This window comes from Pan troglodytes, chromosome 9, assembly GCF_028858775.2.
Source record: "Pan troglodytes isolate AG18354 chromosome 9, NHGRI_mPanTro3-v2.0_pri, whole genome shotgun sequence".
Lineage (NCBI taxonomy): Eukaryota > Metazoa > Chordata > Mammalia > Primates > Hominidae > Pan > Pan troglodytes.
Window position 1 is genome coordinate 113,622,965 of NC_072407.2, and position 17,233 is coordinate 113,640,197.

Below are 17,233 nucleotides of genomic sequence, written 5' to 3' on the forward strand. Positions count from 1 at the left end.
TCATTTCAATTCTGATACTAACTACGCAGAGCTAGCCTCAGATGTGACAGGTTTAAGGGCTCATTCCCACAAGACTGCCCTCACATCAGAGGCCAGTTGCAAGTAGCAGGTTTCCAGGTTACCCACACCTTCCATCCCACTTGACTACAAAGTTGGGAATTCCCATGACTCTCTACTCAGGTTCTATAATTTGCTAGCACGGCTCACAGAACCTAGGAAAACAGTTTACTTACATGCACTGGTTTATTATAAAGAATACAACTCAGAAACAGCCAAACGGAAGAAATACATAGAGCAAGGTATAGGGGGAGGGCAGAGCTTCCATGCCTCTGGGATGCCACCCTCCCAGCACCTCAGTGTGTTCAACAACTTGGAACCTCTCCAAAACCTGTCTGTGGGGTATTTATGGAGGTCTCATTACATAGGCATGATTGAGTACATCATTGGCCTTTGATGATTAACTCAATCTCCAACCCCCATCCCCTCTCTAGATTCCCAGAGGTGGAACTGAAGGTACCAACCCGCTAGTCACATGGTTGGTTCCTCTAGCAACCAGTGTCCATCCAGAAGTGTCTAGGGACTCACCACTAGTCACCTCATTAGCATAAACTCTAGTGTGGTTGAAAGGGGCTTGTTACAAGTAACAAAAGATATTCCTGTCACTTGGGAATAGGCTTGTTACAAGTAACAAAAGATATTCCTGTCACTTAGGAATACCATAGGTTTTAGAAGCTCTCTGTTTGGAAGTGGAGACAAAGACCAAATATATATTCTTATTGTTGCAACTCTGTAATTCCCTCACCCTTATTTTCACCAGGCAAAATTTCTTTGTTTTTTTTATAGCTCAGTTCAGATTTCACTTTATTTGTGAAACCTTCTCATCTGTCCGCTAGTTAAAAGAGGCCTTTCTTTCTTCTCATGGTTTTGTCTATTGTAAAGTACTATTATTATTGGTTTATGTATCTTTCTTCAACCCACTGTGATTTTCTTGAGGGCAGGATCTATTTCTTATTCATTTACTATATCTTCAACCCCTAGTAAAGTGCTTTTGCACATCCTAGGCATTAAGTAACTAAATGATGAGTAGGATTTGTTTTGCTTTAAAAATTTATTATATTTTAGGGAAGGGAACAACACACACCAGGGCCTGTCGGAAGGTTGGGGGCGAGGGGAGGGAGAGAATCAGGACAAATAGCTAATGCATGCAGGGCTTAAAACCTAGATGATGGGTTGATAAATGCAGCAAACCACCATGGCACACGTATACCTATGTAACAAACCTGCACGTTCTGCCATTGTATCCCAGAACTTAAAAAAAAAAAGTTAATTATATTTGAAAATGTAGAGTAGACAGGCAATCATTGCAAATGTATAGGCCGGGCACGGTGGCTCACGCCTGTAATCCCAACATTTTGGGAGGCCGAGACTGGCAGATCACCTGAGGTTAAGAGTTCAAGACCAGCCTGGCCAACATGGTGAAACCCCGTCTCTACTAAAAATACAAAAATTAGCTGGGCATGGTGGTGCGTGCCTGTAGTCCCAGCTACTCAGGAGGCTGAGAGGCAGGAGAATCCCTTGGACCTGGGAGGCAGAGGTTGCAGTGAGCCAAGATCACACCATTGCACTCAAGCCTGGGTGACAGAGTGAGACTCCATCTCAAAAAAAAAAAAAAAAAAAGAACTGTTCATTGGGAGTTTTAGAATTAGCTAGGCATGGTGCTGTGCAGCTGTAGCCCCAGCTACTCATGAGGCTTAGGTGGGAGGATCACTTGAGCCCAAGAGGTCGAGGCTACAGTGAGCTGTGATTGTGCCACTGCACTCCAGTTGGGGTGACAGAGTGAGACCCTATCTCAAAAAAAAGAAAGAAAGAAAAGAGGCCAGGCGTGGTGGCTCACGCCTGTAATCCCAGCATTTTGGAAGGCTGAGGCGAGCGGATCATGAGGTCAGGAGTCCGAGAACAGCCTGGCCAACATAGTGAAACCCCATCTCTACTAAAAATACAAAAAAAATTAGCCGGGCATGGTGACTTGTGCCAGTAGTCCCAGCTACTTGGGAGGCTGAGGCAGGAGAATCACTTGAACCCAGGAGGCGGAGGTTGTGGTGAGCCGAGATCACGCCACTGCACTCCAGCCTGGCGACAGAGTGAGACTCCATCTCAAAAAAAAAAAAAAAAAGAAAGAAAGAAAAAAGAAAAGAAAGAGAAATCCGAAATCCTTATTTTCCTGAAAGGAGTAAAGCCAAAGGAAACTTTTTCTACATTTAAAAAAAAAGGTTTTTTTCAAATGTAAAATTTGAAAAAATTGTGGCCGTAAAATACGGCCACAGGCACGTATCTCGTTTTCTGAGTGACTGCATCCCACCTTTCAACTGCTTAAGCTTTATTATCATTACTAGTTTTGGAAAATTTAAATTTGCTTGTAATGTAACTGCTACAGTTACCTGTTAGTTTATTTCTCATCTTATATTCTAAACATACAGTATGTCTAATACTGCAAAACAAAGGAATCTGAAGAAGAGGAAAACTAAAAAGCTCAGAAACTGTTATGAAGTTTTGCTGCCACGTTGTATGAGGAATTTGATTTGCAAGTTTTTAAACTAACACACTTAAAAGCTCTTTGTTCTTCACATATATATACATAGGTTTCCATAGTTGGAATCTCATATATAAGTTATTATGTATCCATTTTTTATACATAACATAAGCATTTTTTGAGTCACTGAGTAACGCAGTTGTCCTTCTGCTAAACTCCTGGCTGAAGTTACTAATGGGCTGGGATTTTCATTTATTCTTTTAGTAATTCAACAAATACTTGTTCAGAGCCTGTCGAGTGTCAAGCATTGTTTCAGTCACTGTTCATGTGCAAAGAGTAGAGCAGGGGACAAGTCAGGCCAACTCCCAGCTCTCATGGAGGTATAATCGAGACTGAGGGAAGATGTTAAACAAGTAAACATAAGCAAGAAAATTTCAGGTAGCAACAAGTGCTGTGGAGATAACACATGGATATGGACCAACAGGTACTCTTACGTACTACTGGTGACATATAAATTATTAAGTAAAATGAAAAGCAAATATATCCTATGACCCTGAAGTTTTACCCTATTTCATGTACATATAAGCCAGATGCACCTAAAAGAACATTCATAGCAGTGTTATTTTCAATAGTTCAAAACTGGAAACAACAAAATGTCCATCAACAGTAGAATGGATCAATACTTTGTAGTATAGTCATACAATACAGCAACAAAAGCCAGTGTACTACACTCAATGTGAATGACTCGTAAAAACATATTGTTGAGGGAAGGAAAGCAGACACAGAAGAATACCTTCTATGTATGTAAAATCCAAAACTAAGGTATGTAGTTTAGGACTATGTGTGTAGTAAAATTACTTTTAAAAAACAAAAAACAGGCCAGGCACAGTGGCTTATGCCTGTAATCCCAGCACTTTGGGAGGCCAAGGTGGGTGGATCACCTGAGGTTGGGAGTTCAAGACCAGCCTGACCAACATGGAGAAACCCAATCTCTACTAAAAAAATTAGCCAGGCATGGTGGCGCATGCCTGTAATCCCAGCTACTTGAGAGGCTAAGGGAGGAGAATCACTTGAACCCAGGAGGCGGAGGTTGCAATGAGCCGAGATGATGCCATTGCGCCCTAGCCTGGGCAACAAGAGCAAGAAAAAAAAAAAAGACAAAGAAGCAACTACCGTAAAATCAGAATAGGACTCCCTGTGGGGGCGAGAGGGAGGAAGTTGTGATTAGAAAGGGAAGTATGGGGGAGGTGCTTCTGGAGTTCTGGTAATTTTTTATTTCTTGACCTTCATGGTGGTTATGTAGGTATTTATAATAATTCACTAAACTGCACATTTATGTTTTAGACACTTTCATTTGTGTTTTATATTTCAAACAAAAGCAGTGCGATGATAGCATTAAGTATAGTTTTAGTGCATGTGCGTGCACATGAGTGTATGTGTATATTTTACAGCTTTATTGAGGTATGATTGACATACAATAAACTATGCATTTAAAGTACTCAGCTTGGCCGGGCATGGTGGCTCATGCCTGTAATCCCAGCATTTTGGGAGGCCAAGGTGGGTGGATCTCCTCAGGTCAGGAGTTTGAGACCAGCCTGACCAATATAGTGAAACCGCATCTCTACTAAAAATACAAAATTAGCTAGGTGTGGTGGCGCATGCTTGTAATCCCAGCTACTTGGGAGGCTGAAGCAGGAGAATCGCTTGAACCCAGGAGGCAGAGGTTGCAGTGAGTTGAGATTGCACCATTGCACTCCAGCCTGGGCAACAAGAGTGAAACTCCTTTCTAAATAAATAAATAAATAAAATATTCAACTTGAACACTTATGGCATATGTATTAACCCATGAAGCCATCACCACAATCAAGACAGTGAATGTGTCCACCACCCCTAAGTTTCCTCAATGTCCCTTTTTAATCTTTCCCTCCTGCCTGCTCCTTCTTATCCCCTCACCCCCGGGCAACCACTGATCTGTTTTCTGTCACTACAGCTGTACATAGATTAGCTTGTATATTCTAGAATTTAATAGAAATAGAATCACATAATGTATATTCTTAATTTTGTCTGGTTTCTTTCACTCAGCATAACTTTTCGAGATTCATCCATGGTGATGCTTGTATCTGTGATTCATTCCTTTTTATTGCTGAGTTGTTGTCTCTTGTGTACATTTGCCACAATTTGTTTATCCATTCACCTGTTGATGAATATTTTGGTAGTTTTCAGTTTCTGGCTATTACAAATAAAGTTGCTGTAAATATTCACATACAAATCCATTTATAAACATATGATTTCATTTCTCTTGGTTGAATACTTGGGAATAAAATGGCTGGATCATATGATAGATACATGTTTAACTACTTTAAAAATATAAGTATAGTTTTGTAACCCTGTATCTTCAGTTAATATGAAAATATTTTCAAGTCAATAAATACATTCCTATAAAATTATTTTTTAACTGTTATAGTAGTCCATCAATTAAACATGCCATAATGTATTTAACCAATTCTTTGTTGATGGGCATTTAGATTACTTCCAGTTTTTTCACTATTATAAACAGCATTACCATGAATATCCTTGAAACTAAATCTTTGAACATGTTCTTAATTATTTCTTTAAGATAAATTACTAGAAATGAGATTGCCTGGCCAAAGTTTTGTTACAGATTTCCCTCCAGACATATGACAGATTAAATCATCAATCAGATTTTTTTATTTGAGTACTAGATTTAGATACAGTTAGTCAAAATACCCCTTTTTTCCAGACTGGGCAACATGGCGAAATCCCACATCTACAAAAAATACAAAAAATACGCCAGGCATGTTGGCATTGAGACTGCAGTGGCCATGGTCACATCACTGCACTCTAGCCTGGGTGGCAGAGGGAGACCCCATCTCAAAAAAAAAAAAAAAAAGGCTGAACACGGTGGCTCACAGCCTGTAATCCCAGCACTTTGGGAGGCTGAGGCGGGTAGATCACGAGGTCAGGAGATCGAGACCATCCTGGCTAACACGGTGAAACCCCATCTCTACTAAAAATACAAAACATTATTAGCTGGGCGTGGTGGCGGGCACCTGTAGTCCCAGCTACTTGGGAGGCTGAGGCAGGAGAATGGCATGAACCTGGGAGGCGGAGCTTGCAGTGAGCTGAGATCGTGCCACTGCACTCCAGCCTGGGTGACAGTGCGAGACTCTGTCTCAAAAAAAAAGAAAAAGAAAAACCTCCTTTTTTGTCATGAAGTTGGTTTTTTTACTTTTTTTCTATTTATAGATGAAAGTAAGTCTGCAGTCTCAAAAATGGAGTATTCCATTTTTATCATATAGTAAATGAAATTTCTCTTTCTAAATCAAATGCAGCTGGAAAAAGAATTACCCTTGGAATTAGGGAATCTGTAATGTTAAAAAATAAGTTGTTTAAGGATGAGCTTGCAGTCAAAGAAAAAAATAAAGAAAAAATAAAAATAAGTAATTAAGAGATTTTAAAACATAGTTGTAGAATACTATGCATGGTATGATTTCATTTGGGTTTTTAAATATATTATTACTATTTACTATTTAAAGCAGTTTATTTTAATGCCTTAGTTCTCTTGAGCTGCTATAACAAAATACCTTAAACTGGGTAACATAAACAACAGAAATTTATTTCTCGCAGTTCTGGAGGCTTGGAAATCCTAGATCAAGGTGCCAATGGTGTCTGGTAAGGACCCACTTTCTCAGATGGCACCTTCTCACTGCATCCTCACACGGTGAAGGGACAAGTTAGCTCTCTTGGGTCTCTTTTAATGGGCACTAATCCTGAACAGTGCCCTCATGACCTAATCATCTCCCAAAGGCCACACCTCCTAATATATCACATCAGGGATTAGATTTCAACATATTAATTTTGGGGAAACACAAACAAGACCATAGCATATAATATGGGCTCCTATTGATATATACTGTAAATATATTTATACATGAAATATATATATATTTCATGTATATATATATATTTTCACAGACTGGTGAAAAAGTTTAGAAAATATGAATCAAGCTGTACAGTGGTTGTATCTATGGAGTTGGGATTATGGGGAACTTTCATTTGTACATTGTATGTTTGTTCTTGTGTTTTAAATTTTTTCACAATGAGTATACACTGCTTTTCCTACTGGAAAAAATAGGTACTGTATTTTCATCTGGAACAAAAATGAGACAGCTCTACAGTTCAACTTAGAGACATGTTAGCATGTAGATCTTTTGGAGAAGCTCCAACGAGAGAGGAAACTAAGGCAAGTGTGTCTTATTGCTGCAGTATATGTCTCCCTACCAATTATGGTCTCCTGCTCAATGTGTTCTTGAATTGTTAGTCAGCAAAATGAATACTTTTTACTCTTTCCTAAATTCTGTCAGGCTACACATATTTTATAATTGATATGTAGCTTGTCATTCCAGTGTTCTAGTGCCCCTTATATTTCAGCATACTGTAGCTGGTTAAGATAGTGTCACATAGTTTCATTCTTTTTTCTGTGCATTTGTCTCTCCATCTGTGAGTACAGCGTTGTGTTGATCCTTGCACATATTCCATGTATCTCTCTATACTCTGACTTTGAATCTGCTAATCAAACACTGTACACTTTAGTTGGTGACCACTGTGTCCTAAAATAATATATTGTTACTGTAAATACATGATAAATTATTTTCTCCGAATCAGGTAACATCTCACTATAAATGAAGGTAACCACATGAAGGTATTTGAATATATTACTTACAGTACTTGAATATAGTATAAAGTTTTTACTTTATACTATAAAGTATAAAAGTAATACTTTTATACTTTTTTCCCTAATAAGGGAAAAGTCACTTATTAGGTACCAGGAGACTTGTGTAATTATGCAGCTCTATTATGTACTTGGGTAGTTACATTATCTACTTGGGGCTAATAATGCTTGCTGTGGTAACCTAACAAGGAATGAACATTCATTCATTTGTTCATTCATGAGGATTAAGCAAGATAATGTATGTGAGAGTATTCTATAAATGGTAACATACAATGCAGATGTAAGTCTGTACTTCTGTTACTGTGCTAATACAGAGTCTCTGTGATGGCATAGGTGGCAGTGATGTCATGATGGTGGTGGGAGTCCAGAAGGAAGATACTGCAAATACTTTTTTCAACATCACTTTCTCATAACTAACAAGATCTTTTCTCCAGAATAGCTCTATTTTTTAAAAAAAATTAATTGTGCTAGGAGCTCTCATAAGTATTTGCATATCCAGAAGTTGACCTAGGGAATAAAAAGAGGCAGAAAAATAGTTTAGTGGCTTACTAATTAACACAAATTTGAGTTATATCCAAACTCAGTAGTATCTTCTCAGCATTAACTATAGACAGTTCATTTGTCCTGAAAGCTTTATTGTTTGATTGTGATTGTGTAGATCTTTCTCCCATAAAACACTGGATTAGTAGGTGTACATATATGCTAAACAACTAAAATACAGCTTAATATCCTTAATTTAGATACATTTTAAATCTTAACTTTAGCAATTATCTTTTCCTTTGGCTTCTCTGGGCAACTAGATTTCAACTCATGACTTGATTAAGCCATCTCCATTTTGAACTTTCTGAAAAAATGGAAGAAAATCTCTGATTTTTCATAGGAAAACATAAATTTAATTACTGGTAGGTATATATTCTACTTGCTTTTTTTGAAAGCTTTAGGGAGAATTTCAACCTCTACATTAAAAGTCAGTAAGAAAAAGCTCTTACGACAATAACTTTCCCCTAAAAAGCACAAATGCTTCTTTGCCTGTCATTTAAAAAATATTTATTGTGCACTCAATGCAGAAATTGTAATGATATGATGCTCTAGTAGAGTTATAAAATCTTTGACGTAATTATTAGTTTGGAGAAAGTAAAGGCTAGGTATCAATATCTACAAATATTATAAACATTTTTTGATCTTAAACAGTCATTCTCAACCTCTTCCATTTTTTCTATTCATACCTCTCATAATTCAAACAGCAAAATATAAATCCTTTGAATTGATTATGTTGCTTGTTTTTTTCAAGTTACTCTATGTTGAAAATAGGAAAAATATATAACTTTCATAAAGTTATATAAGGTAGATGAAAGTAATAGACTTGTGAAGCAAAGTTGTATTCAATAGAGCTAAAACCAAAGTGAGCTCTACTTTAATGTTTAATCAAAGTCCTAAAAATACGGTTGGTCTTAGTAGGCATGAGTTTTCTAGAAAGAGTACTATTTTGTTGAATTTTGGCATAGAGGAAAAGTAATGTTTTATATCTTTTGATTTTATACATGAAAATAAAAATGATTTTTACCACTTTTAATGGACCTCTGTCTTTTAGGAGCACATCTGACTTCACGTTAGAGTTATATATTAAGTTTTCTCAAGCTACATATTCTTTACTGAGATGCTTAATATTTCACATATCATATAAAAGGAAGATTGTTCTTTAATTTACTAAGGTAAAATTAACCAAAAGTAATTTAAATTTCAGTTATTAGTGTAGCAATCTGTAGGAATTAGGTAGACTCTGAGTTTGAATTGGAAACTTGCTTGTATTTAGTTGTGTTTTTTTAAGGTAAAATAATGTGCTTACAAAGACATGGAATCAACCCAAATACCCATCTATGATAGACTGGATAAAGAAAATATGGTACATGGAATACTTTGCAGCCATAACAAGAATGAGATCATGTCCTTTGCAGGGACATGGGTGAAGCTGGAAGCCATTATCCTCAGCAAACTAATGCCGGAACAAAAAGCCAAACACCACATGTTCTCACTTATAAGTGGGAGCTGAACAATGAGAACACATAGACACAGGGCGGGGAACCACACACCCTGGTGCCTGTCAGGGGAGGTGATGGGAGGGAGAACATCAGGATAAATAGCTAATGCATGCAGGGCTTAATACCTAGGTGATGAGTTGGTAGGTGTGGCAAACCACCATGGCACACGTTTACCTGTGTAACAAACCTGCACATCCTGCACATGTATCCCAGAACTTAATAATATGCTTACACTTGATGTGTATATAGGTAGCCATTGTTTGTACATTCATTCATTCATTTAACAGATATGCATTGAACACCTACACTATGGCAAGAACTCCATTTTAATTATTTTGCTACAGCGTAAGTTGCTATTTGGCTTTGTCAGTGGCAAATACATTATTCCAGCCAGGAGGACTTTGCAAGCTCTATAGCTTTTTTCTTGGTGAGCTGATAATTTTAATGGAAGTCATTTGCTACTCCAAAAGCTTTGCATGAATGCTGCATAGGAATAATTAGAAGCTGTAACAAGGAGTCAATTCTTTGTACAAATATTTATCTCACATAACTTTATATGATTGAAGATAATACATCGGTGCTTCTAAGATCCCACCTAAACACAATTTCTTTACAAACCTGTCAAAATTATTGAGTATCCGCTGTGTAAAAATACAGAAATAAAAAAGATAAATATTACATATATACATACATATATACACACATACATATGTGAAACAATGTAATCAATCCTGAGATAACAAAAAACACATAGAACTTCAAGTCTTGTCATTAGATACACTAAATCTGTGGGAAATTGGCAATGAAAAAGTTATGACCAAAATGAATTACTTCTGAGTTTTTAGCCATTTTTTTCAGTCAGTTGGGACATTCATATGTGAGGATTATGGAATGTAAGGAATGACAGAAATTGGTAGAGTAGCGAAATCTAGTCTCCCAGTTTGCACTTTTGCCAAGAATTGCGGTGAGAGATCGTATGTCATTAATTTCATCTTGGGGCTTCCTTTTGATATACCACTCCAATTTTGAGCAAGTTATCATGAAAAACATGGATCACTTAGATGTGAATGAGAGTAACTTGAATAATGTAACTGGGCATCTAATTAATATAAGTTCTTGAAGAAACAAAACCAACTAGATTCAGAAGGCCTTGATTAGAAAAGGTGCTTTTGAAACTATTGTTAATAATGCTAAATACAATAACTTGACTAAAACTTTTATTAATAATTACCATGTGGCAAGTACTCTACCAATCATCTTGTATGTCTTTTCTCATTTAACCCTCACATAGGTGGATGTGTTATCATTATCTTCATATAGATGAGGAAAGGGAGACTCAAATTGATAAAATAAATTTGCTCATAGTGACACAGTTAATAATTAGAAGAAGTAGTCTTGATTAAATCAGAGGCAGGTGAGTCTTGGTTTTAAAAACCCATGTTCTTAACCATTATAATGGTGTTTCTCAAAGTATGTTTTGTAGACCACAAACATTGAAATTATATTAGGTAACTATATTAAAAGGTTCCTAGGTCCCATACCAGACCTTCTGAATCAGATTCCTTGGGTATGGGATCCAGGGCTCTGAATTTTTAACAAGCTTTTCAAGGCGATTCTTACGGACGCTAAAGTGTGAGAACCACTGCACTACCAGGGCTGAGGGTCAAGTTAGGCCAACTACCCTTCCCCTCAACCAGAAGGGCCACCCTGAGAGTAGGTCTGAGAGGAAGCCATCCAACAGTAAAGGTAATGGGAAAAGACGTTATTACTTTGATTATGAAAAGACAGTTTAGTTGGAGATTCTTTAGTCATAGTATACATTATAGAAATAACTTCAGACTCGAATTTGATTGCTGTCATTTATGGAACTGTTCTCGGAACCATAGATTGAGAAAAACAACGTTGTATCCTTCCTCCTAAGCTCAGAAATGCTCAGTAACTTGACCTTCAGCTTTGGCACCAACTTCCCTTTCCTTGCACCAGAAGAATTCTTCCAACAGAAGGCAAGAAAAGAGAAGATCCAAGAAGATGGACAGTGAGAAAGGGAATTGGCATTTTCATAGGAAAGAGGACTACTTCAGAGAGAGGTTCCTAAAATTGAGGTGTAATGAAGGCTTGTCTTCCTCACAGGGTGGAGATCAGATTGGATACAGATATGAACATGCATATTGCCTTGCAAAGAAGCTTTCTAAGAACATTAAACAGTGAGAAATGGTCAGTTGTGGCACCAGGACGGAGATTTATGCCAAAGAATCTTATTGGAAGTAGATGCCATCCATTTTCAGTGCCAGCACCAAAATGTTCCACCCATAATTTTAGGATTGCCCTGGGGCAAGCTGGGAGGTGTCTGTGGTGTAAATTAGCTTTTTCCCTTCTCAGATCTGTCTTCCTTTCCCTTCCATGTTATCTACATTTCATAAGTTATCTATACAGTTTAAACACCTCTTTTGTTTTACTTTGCTTTGTTCTATTTTATTGACCATTCTTTGACACTTGCCATGTGTGTTTTGAATTCTAAAGTCAATTTCGAGATGGTTTCCATTGTTAAGAATTTGAAGCAAAAGACTGTGAGGAAAGCAAATATAGAAATTTCTTAGGGAAAACATGATTGTAATAAAGTATATGTTAGTAAATATTTTTCTGCTCTATAGCAGTGGTCTTACTATTCCTTCCTAAGGGAATTTCTTTATGTTTTTTCAATTTTTAATACAAAATAAGTGCATCTGAAGGGGAGAAAGAACTCTTAAAAGCTCCAATGATTGGGTGAATCCTTATGGAAAAATCATAAAAAGAAAAAACCCGGCTGTCAGAGTTAGAGTATCTGATTTCCTTTTCTCTGCCAGATATTTTATTTGCCTGTTGAAGTCTCTGATTGTTATATTATCTCCTATGCTGTAGATTTTTAATCTTTGGAATGTAGACTACTTCAAGATCTGAGTTATTATTATTCAGTAATGACAAGAGTATTTGGCCATTGTCAGATCATTTGGCCAAAAGAGATCCTGTTTGCCTAATTCTTTTTCTTATTTCTTGACTCAGTTGTGTAATATTGTCACTTGTACCCTGTTTATAGTTCTATCTGTGTAAAAACCAAATTATGAGTTACTTAAAGGTAAATTCTTTAATATTATGCTTTGTTTAATCAGTATAAAACAACTTTTCAAAGTGTTGTTCTACAGTTCTGAGATAAGCATCTCAAGTAGCTTTTAAATTAGTTCCCCACACCTAAATACAAGTGAGAATTGTACATTTTTCTGCTTGTCATCAACTGCCTCTTCTCCTCAGTCTTAACCATGTTTCACTAACCATGCCCATCTGTTGTGTCTTATTAAGAATCTGTACACCATCAGCTTCACACTTTTGGAGTATTGTACAAAAGCTTCATGGAGAATGTGACTATGTTTTAAATGCGGTGAAATTTTCCTCCCCAGGTAGGGACTAGTTTTGTTTCTCACTTGAAATGGAGACACTTCAGAAGATTATTATGAGTATGAAATCTGATTTCAGAATACATTACAATCATTCTCTTGACAGAAAATTTAATCAGAATATTTAAAGCATTGTTCTACAATGCAGCAATTTGTCAGTTTTATCAGTAGATTCTTCAAATAAATATATAAATTTTAAAATTTTTCAAAAAAATGTTTTTCTCTGGCTGGGCACAGTGGCTCATGCCTGTGATCCCAGCACTTTGGGAGGCCAAGGCACGCAGATCACTTGAGGTCAGGAGTTCAAGACCAGCCTGGCCAACATGGTGAAACCTCTTCTCTACTAAAAATACAAAAATTAGCCGGGCATGGTGCTGCATGCCTGTAATCCCAGCTACTCAAGAGGCTGAGAGGCGAGAGAATTGCTTGAAACCAGGAGGCGGAGGTTGCAGTGAGCCAAGATTGCGCCACTGCACTCCAGCCTGAGCAACAGAGCGAGACTCTGTCTCAAAAAAGAAAAGAAAAAAAATATGTTTCTCTTCCTTTGTTTGCCTTATTTACCAATAAAATCTGAAATCCCAAACTACTTCTATAGGTCAGGCAATATCAGTAATTTTTATTTTAGTGTTTTATATTAACTGCTGCTTAAAATCTGTGGGGATAATCTGCTGCATTTTGGGGTGTTTATACAGAGGCTTTGACAATGGTAATGATGGCGGTGATAGATTTTCTTGGAAGACAGTGGCCTGAGAAGACTGACTTGGCTTTATAGCTACCTAGGTGGAGGTCTCTTGTTATGGTCCTTCCTAGAATGGCCTGTGCATATCTCCCAGTGCTTTCTTGCTATTTTACAATTCTATAAACTATAGGTCTGTGTCATGTACTAGACTGAACTCTGTGGGGGCAAAGAATGTTTCTTATTTATATTTGTATCTCTAGTACATGGCAGAATGCATACCCCACAGCATATTGTAAATACTCTATCAATGTTTATTAAGAGATTGAGAAGACCAGGTGCAGTGGCTCACACCTGTAATCCCAGCACTTTGGGAGGCCAAGGCAGGAGGATTGCTTAAGCTTAGGAGTTCGAGACCAGCCTGGGCAACACAGCAAGACCCTGTCTATACTAAAAATGCAAAAAAAAAAAAAAAATAGCCTGGTTTGGTGCTGCGTACCTGTGGTCCTAGCTACTCAGGAGGCTGAGGTGAGACGATCACTTGAGCCTTGGGGGCAGAGGTTGCAATGAGCCAAGATTGCACCACTGCACTCCAGCCTGGGTGACTGAGCGATACTGTATCCAACAAAAAGAGAGAGAGATTGAGAGAATTAACACTCTGACATTGACAATTACTGTTTTGAATTATCAAAACAGTGGACCAAGATAGAGTTGGCCAAGAACATATTTATATTACTTTTAACTATTTCTCTGTTAATAATGGCTCTAGTTGTTCATTTACTAAGGAATGTGTTGTTTTTCAATTTACCAAGAAGGTTCAACATTCTAAATGTATTTATATGCACATAATTTTGTTCAGGAATATTTATGTTTTGGTTATTATATGAATTCAAGCTACTTTTTTTACCTACTCTCCCTCTGTACAACTCACCAGTTTTAACATTCCATGAGGATAACTAACATAGTAGTTGTCGCCATTTTTTAAATGTTTTTAGAGAAACTCATTAAGGTTAATGGAAAGAAACAGGGACAAGTCATTCAAAATGCAAAATTCAGTTTGTTTCTGAACTGCATTTCTTAATGTTTCTGAAATGTCTGTTCTGAAATTTTGTTTCACATTGTGCCTTATTTATTACTGGTGATTTTGGCATTTCAAATAAAATTTTAAAATTATGCTATGGAATTCTTACCTGAGTTACTCGTAAGCTAGTTGCCCAATTCTCATTTAATTTTCTGACTTAATCTTTTCTCAGACCCATTTTATGTTCTTATACTCTAGATGTTTAGCTAACTTAAATTTCCCTTGAGAGATAAATAGAAACTTTAAAAAAGGACTTTTCTATTATTTTAATCTGAAGATAGAAATGGAAAGAAACCTCAGTGTGCTCTTTGTTTTCCAATAGCCTAAGAATAAATTTATGCAAATACTTATTGAGCATCTGTTACTTATAAGTCCTTATTCTTAGTGCCATGGACTACAACTGGTATAAGATGTGTTTTTTTACTTTCAATTATTTTGAATAAATGAGACATATTTACATAACAAAGCTTAAAGAGCAAGGCAGGATTTTTAAAAATGAGATGGCATTTGAATTGGAACTTGAAGGACTATTGAAAATATGTAGTCTGCCTGACTGGTATTTTTGGATAGATCTTGAATTATCACTGCCTTTGCTGATAAACTCTCATTTTGGGTGCATGTTTTTTCCGTTTTGGTAAGTATTGCTGATTTTGTAGTCTTTGAGGTGATTTTGCATATGTTTACTCTGATTCATTCATATGCAGATTTTATTAATTAGAATATACTGGGGGTCTTTTTGGGTTTTGTTTTGTTTTGTTTTTGAGACAGGGTCTCACTCTGTTGCCCAGGCTGAAGTGCAGTGGTGCAGCCATGGCTCACTGCAGCCTCAACCTCCCAGCCTCAAGCGATCCTCCCACCCCAGCCTCCAGAGTAGCTGGGACTACAGACACATGCCACTATGCCTGGCTAATTTTTTTATTTTTTGTAGAGCTGGGTCTCATTATGTTGCCCAGGCTGGCCTTGAGGTCCTGGCCTCAAGCGATCCGCCTGCCCTGGCCTCCCAAAGTGCTGGGATTACAGGCATGAGCCACCATGCCTGGCCAGAGTAGAAGTAATAGATTTTTATTTCTACAAGGATGGAAGAGAATTGGTGGGGGGAGGTGGGGAGTAAGTGTCAGATGAAAGTAACAGCATGAGCTCCAGAGTACAGAAAGTTATGAGGTTTATATGAGAACAAAGCAGTTCAGGTTGGCTAGAGCAAATGGAAGAGGAAAGGTAGATAGGAGGAGGAGATGTAATAAGAACAGAGAGTAAGGGAATAAAATGGGCTGCAACTATACATCATGCAGGTTCAGTATTCTGACTAGGCTAAGGAGTAACATGGGCTTAATTAATTCCATAGGCGTGGAAGAGCTATTAAGAATATTTAAATAAAAAATGACCTTCTTGAAGTTCTGCTTTAGAAAGATGATTTTTATTTACTTATTTATTTTTTCATTTTTATTTTATTTATTTATTTATTTATTTATTTTTGAGACAGAGTCTTGCTCTGTCACCCAGGCTGGAGTGCAGTAGCGTGAGCTCGGCTCACTGCAACCTCCGGCTCCTGGGTTCAAGTGATTCTTCTGCCTCAGCCTCCCTAGTAGCTAGGACTACAGGTACGCACCACCACGCCCGGTTAATTTTTGTATTTTTAGTAGAGACAGGGTTTCACCATATTGGCCAGGCTGGTCTCAAACTCCTGACCTCGTGATCCACCCGTCTTGGCCTCCCACCAAAGTGCTGGGATTACAGGCATGAGCCACTGCATTGGGCCTGGAAAGATTAATTTGTATTAGAATCGAGAGATTCGGCCGAGTGCAGTGGTTCACACCTATAATCCCAGCACTTTGGGAGGCCGAGGCAGGCAAATCACTTGAGCCTAGGAGTTCGAGACCAGCCTGGGCAACATGGCAAAACTCCATCTCTACAAAAAACACAAAAATTAGCCAGGCACAGTGGCATATGCCTGTAGTCCTAGCTACTCAGAGGCTGAGGTAGGAGAATCACCTGAGCCCGGTGATCAAGGATGCAGTGAGCCATGACCACACCACTGCACTCCAGCTTGGGTGACAGAGTGAGGCCTTGTCACACACACAAAAAAAAGAAGAAGAATTAGGAGATACTAGAGCCATAGTGATTATTTTAAGAAGTACTACAGTAACCAAATGAAATGGGTCAGTACTAATATGAGGTAATAGCAACAGAACTCATTTGGGGAAGAGGTGGTAGGGGAATGAGCCAGATGGGAGAGAGATTCCAGAAAGAAAATGCAGAGCCCGGCATTCTTTTCCAAAAACATAAGAATAAATGAAAGATTAACATGTGTCAGAGAAGGATTTGAAAATCAAATGCTTGATCCAGATACCTTTCTATTAATACTATCTATAGAACATCTTTGCCAGTTACATGATTTGCTGTCTTTTAATGGCCAGTTTGTGTGATACTGATTACATGATCATTTTTTCATTTTTATTTACTTTCATAATCTTCTTTATTAAGTTTTACTATCATTGGAGCCATTCTTTAGTCTCTTATCTGTTATTGTCGGTGCCTTTTAATTTTGCAATCTTACTGTCATTGGAGACATTTTTTGTCTCTCATCTGTTATTGTTGGCCCCTTTTAATTTGCAATATTAGTCTGATTTGACTTTTGCCTTTTCATCTACCTCCCATGTTCTAGACATGGCTTGTTAAGTAGGAGAACACACACGCAACCCAACTCTTGTGAAGGGAAATACAGTGTA

The 17,233-nt window shown here is 37.6% G+C and overlaps 1 protein-coding gene across 2 annotated transcripts in view; it reads left to right on the top strand.

Moving 5' to 3' along the window:
- Positions 1–17,233, top strand: part of SIK2 (salt inducible kinase 2) — a 122,296-nt gene that overhangs the window by 39,656 nt on the left and 65,407 nt on the right. The gene's annotated exons all lie outside the window — the stretch shown is intronic.